The following is a 13,088-nucleotide window of genomic DNA, read 5'->3' on the forward strand; positions in this document are numbered from 1 at the left end:
CATCACAGGAGACTAGAACGAGGGCTGCATGGTGGAGGGGACCTGGGGGAGGGTTTGTAAAACAATGAAAGAATCTTTTCTTTTACTTTTCCATAAAAAAAAAAAAAAAAAAAAAAGACAATGAAGTGCCCTAAGGCATGGAAAAATATACCCATGATTGTTAGAGCAGTGAGTACTAAAATTTGATAGGAGGTTCTGAGAACTCTGCCTAGATTGTTGTTAAATAATTTGTAAGTTGTTGAATTATTTGTAAATGATTCAGACAACAACATTGTTTTGGTATTTGCATTTATGCGTACTGGCAATCTCTCCACAGTTTCCTGAGCACAGCTGGATACAGGCAAGAGAAAGCAGGGTGACCTAGATGTGTGACCTCTGTACAAACTGTGCTACAAGTGAGCATGAAGACAGGGACAGGGTCATATTGAATTGAACTGAAGAATTCATTTCAGTTATGACTCTCAGGAACTTAGAAGAAAATAAATCATCACATCCAATTTAATATGTACAGAAAATTTTGAGCCAAATCAATTCAGCAATGGAAACTGGCTGCTTACCTGGAGAACCATGAAGTGAAAAACACTTATTAAAAAAGCAACTGTTGTTATTCTTTAAAAGCCAGCCACAGCCAAAAGAAAGCAATTATTTTTTTTCTCTGTCCCTTAGAAACTTCTGTGAACTCCTATTCCCATAATTTGCAAAACCACTGCTAATACATTTCACTTAAAACTGAGTGTATGGAGAAGAGAAAAAAAAAACAAACAAAAAAAAACACGGAGTGTATGTATGTAGATATAGATGAGATAGATATAGAGATAGAGATAGATAAAGAGATAGAGATAGAGATTATATAGAGATAGAGATTATATAGAGATAGAGATTACATAAAGATAGAGATTACATAGAGATAGAGATTACATAGAGATTATATAGAGATTACATAGAGATGGAGATAGAGATAGAGAGAGAGAGAGATGTAGATAGATATAGACATAGACATAGAGAGATATTTCTCATAGTTTCAAAAGGAGGTATTGCTAAAAGTTTACATACATGCACACAAATACACTAATTAGTATACAGATATACATCAAGTTGTACACACAGACACACATAAAACCAGTGTGAACACTAGCTGGGAATATGCTTCAAACAGATGGGGTAGGGATTCGGAATACACAGAGAGGAAAAGAAAGAGGAATATTCTTTCTTTCTCTTGAATCATACACTTCAGTGTCATTTAAGTGCATTTTCTATACTTGCCCTAAAAAGGTTATGGGAAGTAATTTGGTGAAATGTGAGAACAGATACAGTACTCTCTTCTTTGAAAGAGTACCAGAGACAGAGTCCATTTTCTGATTTTAGTGTCTAACCCACTTGTACCAACATTAAAACTCATCTGGAGATATAGAAAGTTAATATTTACCACATTGCCCTCACCTTTACAATGATAGTGTTGATCCTGCCTTGGCATAAATATTCACATAGACTACACCTAAACTACCTATAATGGAAAAAGTAGAGAGACCACTCAGGGAAAACAATCATAATTTGCATTCATGGCAATCTTCTCAAGGTCTGGTACCTTAAAAGAAGTCATTCTATAAACTTTTGTTAGGAGACTCTTGTCTGAGATGGTATTACCAAACATTTGTTTTCAGTATGTAGGTTTTCTTTTCACCCTGTTGGGAAAAGGTTTTGATACACACATGGATTTAATCTTTAGAAGATCTCATTTATCAATTTTATCCTCTTCAGACTGTGCATTTTCTGGCTCTATTTGATAATCTCTTTATACCTTGGACTAGAGCTTCTAAGCCTGATCCTAGTTTGTCTCTTATGAACTTTATGGTTTGGGGCTTTACTCCCAGGTAAAATCCACCTTGAGTTGATTTTTGTGTATTCTGTGAGATATAGATCCTGTTTCAGCTTTCTGCAGGTGGAAGTTCAGTTTTGCCAGCACTATTTGTTGAAGAGATTGTAATTTCCCCATTTGATAGCTTTTATTTCCTTGTCAAATATCAGAAACACCTGGGCCTCTACAAGAAAAAGACTGATAATCCAATTAAAAATGGACAAAAGACATGGAAAGAATTTTCACAGGGGAAGATATCTGAATGGCAAACAGATAGATGAAGAAGTACTCCAAATCTCTGGCAATAAGAGAGATGCAAATCAAAACCACAATGAGTTATCATCTCACACAAGTAATAGTGGCAAAGTTTAACAGGGCAGAAAGTAATAAATGTTGGAAAGGATGTGGCAAGAAGGAACTCTTATACCTTGTTAATGAGACTGTAAAGTGGTACAACCATTCTGGCAGACAGTTTGTCACTTCCTCAAAAAGCTGAGCATAGAAATTCCATATGACCTAGCTATCCTACTACTTGGAGTATACCCTGAGAAAATGAGAAGTGAAACACAAATGGAGACTTGTACTCCACTGTTCATAGAAGTCTTATTCACCAGAGCAAGAACATGGAAACAGCGCAGATGGATTGAGAAATGATGGAATATTATGCAGCATGCAGTCACAATGACTTTGTAAATTATTACCTCACTTGGGAAAGTATGGAGAGCATTAAGCTGAGTGAAATAACTCAGTCCCAAAAAGATAAATATTGTACAAAATCATTATTGCAGAATGAGTATAAAGATCCGGGATGGGGGGGAGTTGTGGAAGCAGAGGGATGAGGATGTGCAGGGAGAGAGGGAGGATTAATCAAGGAGTTGTACAATTTATGGATGGGTGGGGTGAGGGAAATTGGAAAAATCTGTCCTGGAAAGCAGTGTATTCAAATTTTGTAAATAAACTAGTAAAATAAAAATTAAAAAGAAGTTATGACCAAGCTCACAAAAACTTCACAACTCAATGTTTAGGTGCCAATAACTTGGGACAGAAATGCCTCAAATGACACTCACAGAGAATGTACTTTTCAGAACAAGTAGTAATAAATGACAACAATTTTATGCAGACACGTACTTTAGTCTACAGTGGACTACAGGCACTGACTCCTATTTTATACCTCCTGTAGTCTTCTATAGCCAAACTGACTTTGTTGTGTGTGACCTGAACTCACCAAACACATTTTTTTATTATTTTCTTCTCCAGAAACTCTCCTTTCCCACCCTCAAAACTTTCCTACCTTCACTATCTAAATTTCCTTATTTTATTCAATTTTTTGCTTACATTTCAATAAGGTTCACTCTGCCAACCTGTCCTGGTCCTTGCTGGTTTCCTTTGTGCATCGCTGCACATGCCTCTTTCCTGTAGTTTTTATAGGAGTGACATCCACCTCCTAAGTAACATGCCTCCAGAAACTCTATGAATTTTTATAAATGCCGATAGTTGTAGGGGGGTTTCAGGCCTTTTGTTCATAGGGTTGCTATGAGTCGTGCTCAACTTGAAGGTAATCAACAACACAACATTCATATATTGCTTACTATGATGGCTGCTTATCTTCATGGCTAGAATATAACTAAGATTCCCAAGAAAAAGAATTTTTGTTTTGTGTACTAATGTGTCATGGTGCCTGGCACACAGTTGTTCTTGTGGTTGTTTTTAGTTGCTGAGTCTAGTATGACTCATAGTGATGCCGTGAACAACAAATCTAAACTCTGTCTTATACTGTGCCATCCTCATCATATGTGATGTATCAATACCATTGTTTTAGTCACTGTGTCTATCTGGTTGAGGGTCTTTCTTATTTTCACCAACCCTCTACCTGTACAAGTATGATGTCCTTTTCCAAGGAGATCCCTCTCTTAGTAGCATGTCAAAAGTATGTGAGATGAAATTTTGCCATATTTACCTCCAAGGAGCACTCTGGCTATACTTTCCCCAAGATGTATCTGCTTATTCTTTCATCAGTCCATGGGATATTCAGCACTCTTCTCCAACATTCATCCCTCTTCTGTCATCCTTATTCATTTTCCAGCTCTCAGATGCATAGCACATAATTGAAAAGAGCATGGCCTGAATCAGAAACACTTCATTCTTCAAACATATAATTGTTCCTCAATAATTTTTAGAGATCCCTGATTATAGACTTTTCTAGTCCAATATTCTCTTGATCTTCTGACTGCTGATACCAAGGATGTTAATTGTGGATCTGAGTAAGATGAAGTCATTGATAGTTTCAATCTTTTATCTATCTATCATAATATTACCTATTGGTTCAGTGAATTCTTGTTTTCTTGGCACTGAGATGCAATCCATATTGAAGACTGTATTCCGATCTTCTGTAGCAAATGCTTCAAGTCTTTCTCATTTGTAGCAGGCAAGGTTGCATCATTTACATGATGTAAATTGATGATGAATCTTCCTCTGAAACTGATGTCACATTCTTCTTCATTTAGTCCATCTTATCAAATCATGTGCTCAGCATACAGGTTGAATAGGTATGGAGAAAGAATACAACCCTAAAGAACACCTTTCTTAATTTTAAAGAATTGATTTCTTAATTTTAAAGAGAATTTACGCCTTTGAGCTGTGGTGCTGGACAAGAGTACTGAATATATATCATGGACTGCTAGGAGAACAAACAGGTTCAACCTGGAGGGGGTGAAACCCAACTGTTGCTTGGAGGCAAGGATTCTGAAGCTTCGTCTGACATACTCTGGGCATATTGCAAGGAGGAACCAGTTCTTGGAGAGGGACATCATGCTTGGAAAGGTGGAGACAGCTCAAGAGAGGAAGATCATCAATGAGACATATAAGGTTGGCTCAGAATAGATCTGGTTTCAGGGCTATTGTACATAGGGTGGCTATGAGTCACAAGTGAGTCAATGGCACATAACAACAAAAACAAGTGTTCCCTTGCTTTTATCAAACAACAGCCTCTAGGTCTAAGTAAATGTTTCATATGAGCACAACTGAGTGTTCTGGAATTCCCATTATTCTTAATGTTAGCTATAATTTATTATGATCCACACAATCAAATGTCTTTGCATAGTCAATCAAATATAGATATTTTTCTGATTGTCTCTGCTTTCAGCCAAGATCCATGTGGCATTAACAATGATATCTTTAGTGTCATGACCTCTTTTAAACCCAGTTAGAACTTCTGGCAACTCTTATCGATGTACTGTTCTGGTTCTTGTCAAATGATCATCAGCAATATTTTTCTTGCATGTAAAATTAATGATATTGTTTGATAATTTTCACATTCTGTTGGATCACCTTCTTGGTAATGGGAACAAATATGAATCTCTTCCAATCAGTCAGCTTTCCTCCAGATTTCCTGACTTAGCATGTCGTGGTCTGCATCTGTCTAGGATAACTTAAGAAGACAAAACAAATATTATAATGGAATGTGCTGGAATTGGAGAATAAAAACACAAGAATGCTCCAAGCATATGTCAAGCTAAAAGAGTTGAAAAACAAATTAAAGCCTTGAGTTGCAATACTGAGAGACACAATGGACAATATCTTGAATGAACAAGGAAGCAAAAAATAAGATGAAGGGGATATATAGCATCACTCTAACAAAAAGAGTTGTCTGACTCTACAGTATTTTGAGAAGTAGGATATGACTGATAGTCAAGGATGATGAAGAAAGATGTTCAAGCTGAACTTAAGACACCAGCAAAATATAAGGCCCCAGGAATTGGTGGGATACCAATTGAAAGGTTTCAACTGGCAAATTGACACATAGGAAGCACTATTAATATTAACTGGATAAATGAAAGTACTTAAATTTTGCTCTAGGAATGATTGAAAGAATATTCCATTTCTTTAAATCTCATAGTAACTTGTACTGTTATTCAGACTATAGCCTATAGGTGTGTGATTCAAATAGACCATCTGCCCCAAGGGAGGAAGATGGACAATCTCTACTTGTGCAGTTAACTGCCTCTGAAAACCTCCTACACTGTCGGCAATGTGTCAGTTCCAACTCTGCAGTACACAACAGCAAAAACAATTAGGAAACTGAGGTACAGGGAAGTTGACTAAAGAGTGAAAAATTACCTTGTTGTTGTTGTGTGCTGTCGAATTGCCTGTGACTCACAGTGACCCTATGTACAACAGCAATAAACCTTGCTCTGTCCTGTGCCAATCTCACCATATCTGACACACCTACCCTGATTACCCCAGTCACTGAATCAGTCCACCTCATAGAGGGTCTTCCTTTCCTGCATTGTCCCTCCACCCTCCCAAGCATGATGTCCTTCTCAAAAGACTGGTTCCTCCTTTCAACATGTCCAAAGTATGTCAGACAAAGCTTCAAAATCCTTGCCTCCAAGAAGCAGCCTGGTTTAACCATCTCCAGGATGAACCTATTAATTTTCTTAGCAGCCCATGGTATATTCAACACTCTTCTCAAAGATTGCAAAGACCTCACACCTCAGTCTCCAGAGTGACATCAGTGCTCTTCAGAACTTTGGAGAGGTCCTTAACAGTAGACTTTCCCATTGTAATGTTTTTTTAATTTCCTGGCTTCTGGTGCCAAGAGTGTTGACGGTTGAGCCAACCAAATTAAAGCTGTTAACACTCTTAATCTCTTCACCATCCATCCTGATGCTACCAATTGGCCCAGTGGTGATAATTTTTGTCTTCTTGGTATTGAGCCTCAATCCATAATGAAACAACATATGAGCAAGAGCCTATCGTGATGAAGGAAGAAGTTCAAGCTGCTTTGAAGGAAATGGCAAAAAATAAAGCCCTGGGAATTGATGGTATACCAATTGACATATTTCAACTAACAGATGCTGCCCTAAATGTGCTCACAAGTTGTGTCAAGAAATCTGGAGGACAATCATTTGGCCAACTGACTGGAATACATCTATATTTATTCCCATTCCAAAAAAAAGGTGATCCAACAGAGTGTGGAAATTGTAGAACAATATCATTGATATCATATGTAAGCAATATTCTCCTGAAGATTATCCAAAAACGACTGGAACAGCACATCAACAGAGAACTGCCAGAAGTGCAGGCTGAGTTCAGAAGGGGTTATGGTACTAGGGATATTGTAGCTAATGTTAGATGGATTTTGATTGAAAGCAGGGACTACCAGAGGAATGTCTATCTGTGTTTCATTGATTATACAAAGACATTTGACTGTGTGGATCTCAGCAAACTCTGGCTGACTCTGAGAACAATGGGAATCCCAGAACACTAGATCATGTTAATGTGAAACCTATACTTGGACCAGAAGACAGTTGTCAGAACAGAGCAGGGAAACACTGCATGCTTCAAAATTGGGAAGAGTGTATGCCAGGGATGTGTCCTGCTCCATACCTTTTCAACCTATATGCAGAACAGATTATCCAGGAGATTGGGCTGTATTAGTAGAATTGTGGCACTAAGATTGAGGGAAGATTAATCAACAATATGTGTTATGCTGATGATACAACCCTACTTGCTGAAATTGAGGAAGATCTGAAGTGCTTGCCTCAGATCAAGGTCAAAGACTGCAACCTTCAATATGGATTGAGGCTCAATATCAAAAAGACAAAGATTCTCACCTTATTATTAAGTGATGGAATCAGAATTTGAACACATGCTATGTTAACTCCAGAGTCCATGCAGAATGCTTCTCAGGAAATCCACTTTGGAGCCATGCCAAGAGAGAGAGAGTATTTGCAAAAGAAAATATTATTTTGTCCTATTTGTTGTATAGCACAGTTATCTTAGACACTCATAGAGTTTCTGTTCCTACATTGGCATTATAATAACACATTCAGTCTAGGATGAAGATTGAATAAACTAATAACTGTAAAGAGCGATTCCATTTACTAAGCATACTAGTGAGTCTCTTGGTTCAATAGGTATAAAAATATGCTAACATGGTTACAAAGAAATTATTGACCCCAAAGTGTTCAATTTGGAGTAGCAAACCAAAAGTGGCCTGCAGTTGTCTTTGTTGCCTTTTGATATGGTGATGACTTAAAATTCTTATTAATTTCCGTGTCTTAAATTTGCAAAATCTGTGACATATTACTTTTAATTGCATCAATTAAAATGAGAGTCACATACATATTGTGTGTATCGTTGTTTGCTCATAATTACAGATATTGAGAGGAAAAGGCTACTAAGATATTAATAGTATGAAATATATCAACAAATAAAGGAATGTTGTGAACTTTTTAAGCTTAGTATTTTAAAAATATCCTCAAATATGTTCTGTTAGGTGTTATTGAGTCACATATGTTATCACTTAACTACTTAGATTATGTTCAAAGAGACACAACCTCAGGTTAGTGGTTCCTTATTTTTTTTTTAAATTATAGAATAAGAATTTTCATTTACAAGCTACTGTATATACTGTGTGTGTGTATATGTATATATATATATATATATATATATATATATGAGAGAGAGAGAGAGAGCGCACACGCGGAGAAGTGGCATCCACTTCTTTTCTTTTTCCTTTTTTTTTTAAAGAAAAGTTTCCATTTGTTTTTTAGAATAAAGATTTAGTGCACAAATACAGCCCAAAGCCAACAGAAAAATAGCTTTGCTCTGTCATTTCCCTAAGAAAGCACTACCATTACTCAGAATATGCCAAAAGAAAAAAAAGAGCAATCCTCTCTGAGTTCTAGGCTTCACAAAAGGACCGCTTTATACTATGTACATCGAATTGATGTGCAAATGTGCAATAAATATATACACATACATTCCTATCTGCTTTACATCATTCTATTCATAATTGGTCAATCTGGGATTTAGAAATGTGAAAAGGAAAAAAAAGGGATATAATGGTTCTTATATCAATGGAATAATAATGCTTAACTTGAGAATTATTTTAACTTTGGAGCAGACTTAAAAAGTTGTTTTGAAGTAACTGGTACCTATTAGGGTTGCTTACTGCAATACTTGTTAGATGTCTTACGTAAGTTTTTTAATATGAGCACTGACCTGAAATACATGATGCTAGTAACATAGCTCCCACTGTCTTAGGATTCCTCTAACTGAACTGCTGTCCAGTTGTGATTTGAAGAGCTGTATGACTGAGTCTTTGAAAAGATAACTATCTTACTACCTATGTTTCCTTTTGTGGATACATCAGTTGTTTGTGGTCCCAATGAAGTATAAAAGAGAATATAAGCTGCTGAAGATATCACAGAAGAGATGGAGATGTCAGAAGCTTCATGATCATCAAACTTAAACCACCACTGTCGTGCTGCATTTTTATGATAGGCAGTGTAGTGCCCTCCATCCAGACCACCATAGTGATTTGAAACAGAAAACAAATTATATCTCTTCAAATTGTTCTTTAGACCAATAACATATTGTGACAAATCGAGATTCTCTAATGGAAAGTCCAAGGATGCTTGTAATTCCTGTTTCCACCTCCCATCATAGGAAAAATGTTTTAGATACACTAAAAGCACAGGTGGCAACTTCCATATTTCTATCTTTTTCAGAGAATCTCGTCGGACTCTGCAATGACTGCAGTAAAATCTGTTGTTATCTGTGAGTTTTTCTTCTTTGGAGAACAATCTAAGGCAATCCTGTAGTGTACATTTATTTACTTGTGGATGCTAGTGGCAGAGACAAATACATAAAGGCCTCAAATGTTCTAGACTTTTTATGACATGTGAGGCACTGTACTGTGGACTTGAACTGACCCTGAAAATATGCAACAATGATAGATTCATTGAGCTACTTGTGTTTTTACCAAGCATGTTCTGCTGCTTTAAAGTCATCAAGAAGATCATTATATTCTTCTTTATGCCGCTTCTGATTAGCAGCTTTATGCAGACCATCCATTAGGAACAGAAGCAGTTCTTGCGAATCTTGCCTGCTGTATCCTGCAAATTGGTCATCGATCTTCCCAAAGGTGATTTTAAAGTCTTCTGGACTAATATATCTGTATGGTCCTGTCCATAGGCGTTTCATGATTATTCCAAATTCTTCTGCCACTTCACCTTTATGTCTCAACAAATCGGACCTGTTAATATCATTCTGATAAAAGTTTTGGTTGAAATAATCAGCCAAATGTGGAGCATTACATAGGCACTGCAATATTGAGTTCATGTAACAAATATTCCCTAAGTTACGAAGCCCAGTGAGCGCTAGTCCAGATCTGAGAAACAGAAAGCCTTGAGATCTCAGCTTTAGGGTAGCTTGTTTTCTCAATTTACTGTTGGAGTTAATGTTAGCTTCCTTTTCTCTTCCTCTTGAACAGCCTGGGTTATATCTGGGGAGGAATAGGAGCGTTTCAGTTTGGATGGTTCTCTGTCCCGCTCAGCAGGAAACTGTGACTTGGCTTTAGGAGCTGAATTGGAGGAGTGGAAGGAGGCACAGACGAAGGAGCCATTTCTGGTGGATACATATGCACAATGTTGGTAATGGTAGTATCGAAATGTTCCAGTAATTGGATCAAGAAACTTAGCCCAGCCTAAAGGTAGTCCAGGTACAATTCTCCCAATTTCTTCACTCCGAGCTCATGTCAAAGGCTCTCATTGAGCTTTATTTCTTTCAGCATCCTCTGTATTTTCATTAATAGTTGCTGTTTTTAGAATTACACTTCCTGATTGTTCTTTAATTTTAACAGGCTTGCCTGAACTTGAATCTTCTGTCATAGAAGCCGGGGGCACATCAGTTGACTTCTTCTGTACTGCTGGGGTTGGACACCTCTTCCCTCTGTCTTCTACACATGTTTTGGCAGCAGTAATTTCATGTTTACTTCTACTTTGTTTTTTCACTCCTGTTATTTCTTTGGTGAGTTTTCCTGAGGAGTCTTTATCACCTTTCTTGGTTTGTTCACTCTTTTCTATTTCTTCTGTTGGTTTTGGTTCCTTCTCTTTGATTTCAGTTTCTTCTGTCTTTCTGGCTTTCTGCTTCTATTCGTCCCTCCCTAATTTCTCTTTCTGTTCTTCTTGTCGCCTTTCCCGAAGTTCCTTCTCTTTTTTGCTTTTCTCCATTAAAGAACTGCTTCTGCATCAATACGAGCCTTTTCTTCATCTGTTAATGTGACGGCCTGTGGCGCGAATACTGGCTTTGTGGAACGATCAGGAACAACTTTTCCATCTTGAGAAGGCTGTTGCTCCTGGTCTGTACTTTCAGATTTTATATTCTGATCATCAGATAATTTTATTGTTGGCTTTTTAGTACGATCAATCTGTGGAATACCCTTTATAATAGGCACTGGCTATACTGCAGGTGAAACATCAGGTTTAGAAGTAGCAATTGGCTCAGTTGGAGTTGATGTATTAAGTGGTCCCAATCTCTCGCCTTTTAATTCTCTATTTCCATCTACTTGTACCAGAGGAGGCAGCCCTTTAGCAGTAGATTTAGATGGAACCTGCTCTTCTAGAGATGGGTAAGTAAATCCAATGAGCTAGACACCTCTTCATTCTTGCCTCTTGGGGGTGGAGTGATTTTAGCATTTGTTGTGTACTGGGGATAGCAAAGAAGCCAGTTTTCTAGCCTCCTTCTAAAACTAAAGGTTCATTTCACGGGGCAGTTTTACTTTCCCATTTGAAAAGTGCATCTTTCAGACTCCGTAGAGTTGTTCCAAGCTATAAATCTTTTGCAGAACTAAACCAGTCAAGAAGTACCACATAATCCACATTCCCTTTCATCTTCCATTTGTCTTTAGAATCATCTGGGAGGTTTGCTTCAATTCTCCTAGTAGTGTCTCCAGGCCTGATGGCTTCATCAGGAACAATGAGGGAATTTGAAATGCAAGAATTCTGGTAATCCTGCTGTCTTCGGGCATCCATGATAATCAAGCTGACATTTTTATTCATCATCATTGTGTACAATTCCTTTGTTGTGATTGATCCTTTCTTTGTTGATTCATTTATTTCACTCATTTCACCATTGATCTTTTGGGATTTATCTTTGGAATCCAATGCACTGTCTAAAGTATTTTTAGCTGATATGCCATCATCTTCTCTTCCTCCTTCCTTCTTTTTCTGTTGCTGTAGTTGTTCTTCCTCTTGCTTGTCTTTTTCTCCAAGCTTTTTCCAAACTTCGGTTTCTTCATATCTGAGTTTAAGGCTTTCAGAGAGTCTTTCAGCTTCTTCAGTAGCTTTTTTGATGTTTGACGGTCCAAGAATTGAATGAAAGTATTCCTGCTGCTGCTTGAAATCAGGTCTTTTCTTGATAAGATTATAAACAGCCACATATATCATATATAGTACATAAGCCTTTCCCTCATCTCGATCTAATCTGCATTCTTCTGCTGTCTTAGAGCTCTTCAGGGCACTCTGTACATAACTCCTAGTGCTTATTTTCTCTGGCTTCACTTCTGTTTTCTTATTGAGGTATTTTAATGAAGAACTGAGGGAGAGTTCTTTAAGAACTGAAGCCACAGCAGGTATGATGAGGAATCTTTACTTTTCCACTTTTAAAAGATCTTTCTGTGGCGTCGGGCACACTTCACTAACGCTGACCTCCTAGCAGAAGGACCATCTTCCCCGAGCTGAGGAAGAAGCAGCCTTCGTGATCCTGATGGAAGCTAGCCCAGTTCATTTCCTTTCGGCATCCACTTCTTAAACAACATTTTGTCTCTGGAAATTCTATGAGCATTGATAAATGTTGATAATTATAGAAAGGCTTCAAATTTTTTGTTCATAGGTTTGCTATGAGTCATGTTCAGCTGAGAGAGAGAGAGAGAGAGAGAGAGAATCTAGTGGCATAGTCTATAGTGAGTTGCCATGCTTGCTCAAAACCCACACTTCTCTGGAGGTCCAAATCTACCTTTTGCTTTTCAGGAGAAAGATTTACAACCTTGGAAAACCACTGGAGGGTCAGCTGTGAGTCCGTTCTGACTTGACAGCAGTGTGAGAAGGAAAGTCATATATCTTGAATTCCATAGTGGTTCTTGTTACCTCAACAAAAAAGTGATACTACTGTGAGGAGGTTGTTTGTGGTTCTTGTTATGTGATTCATGATGACTCTATGTACAACAGCTCTGAACTTTGCTCTATCTTGAGCCAATTTCATCATCTATGACACACCTACCCCCATTACCCCAGTCACTGCGTCAATCCATCTCATCTGGGGTCTTCCTCATCTATATTGTCCCTCCAACATTTTAAGCACGATATCCTCCTGGTAACATGCCCAAAGTGTGTGAGATGGAGCTTCAAAATCCTTGCCTCCAAGGACAAACTTGGTTTCACCCTTT

The 13,088-nt window shown here is 37.7% G+C and overlaps 1 pseudogene; it reads right to left on the reverse strand.

Moving 5' to 3' along the window:
• Positions 1-8,901: 8,901 nt before the first annotated feature.
• LOC102843528 overlaps positions 8,902-13,088 on the reverse strand; it is a 56,730-nt pseudogene continuing 52,543 nt past the window's right edge.

Source organism: Elephantulus edwardii, unplaced genomic scaffold, assembly GCF_000299155.1.
Source record: "Elephantulus edwardii isolate Elephantulus edwardi_28Jun2011 unplaced genomic scaffold, EleEdw1.0 scaffold00393, whole genome shotgun sequence".
Taxonomy (NCBI): Eukaryota; Metazoa; Chordata; class Mammalia; order Macroscelidea; family Macroscelididae; genus Elephantulus; species Elephantulus edwardii.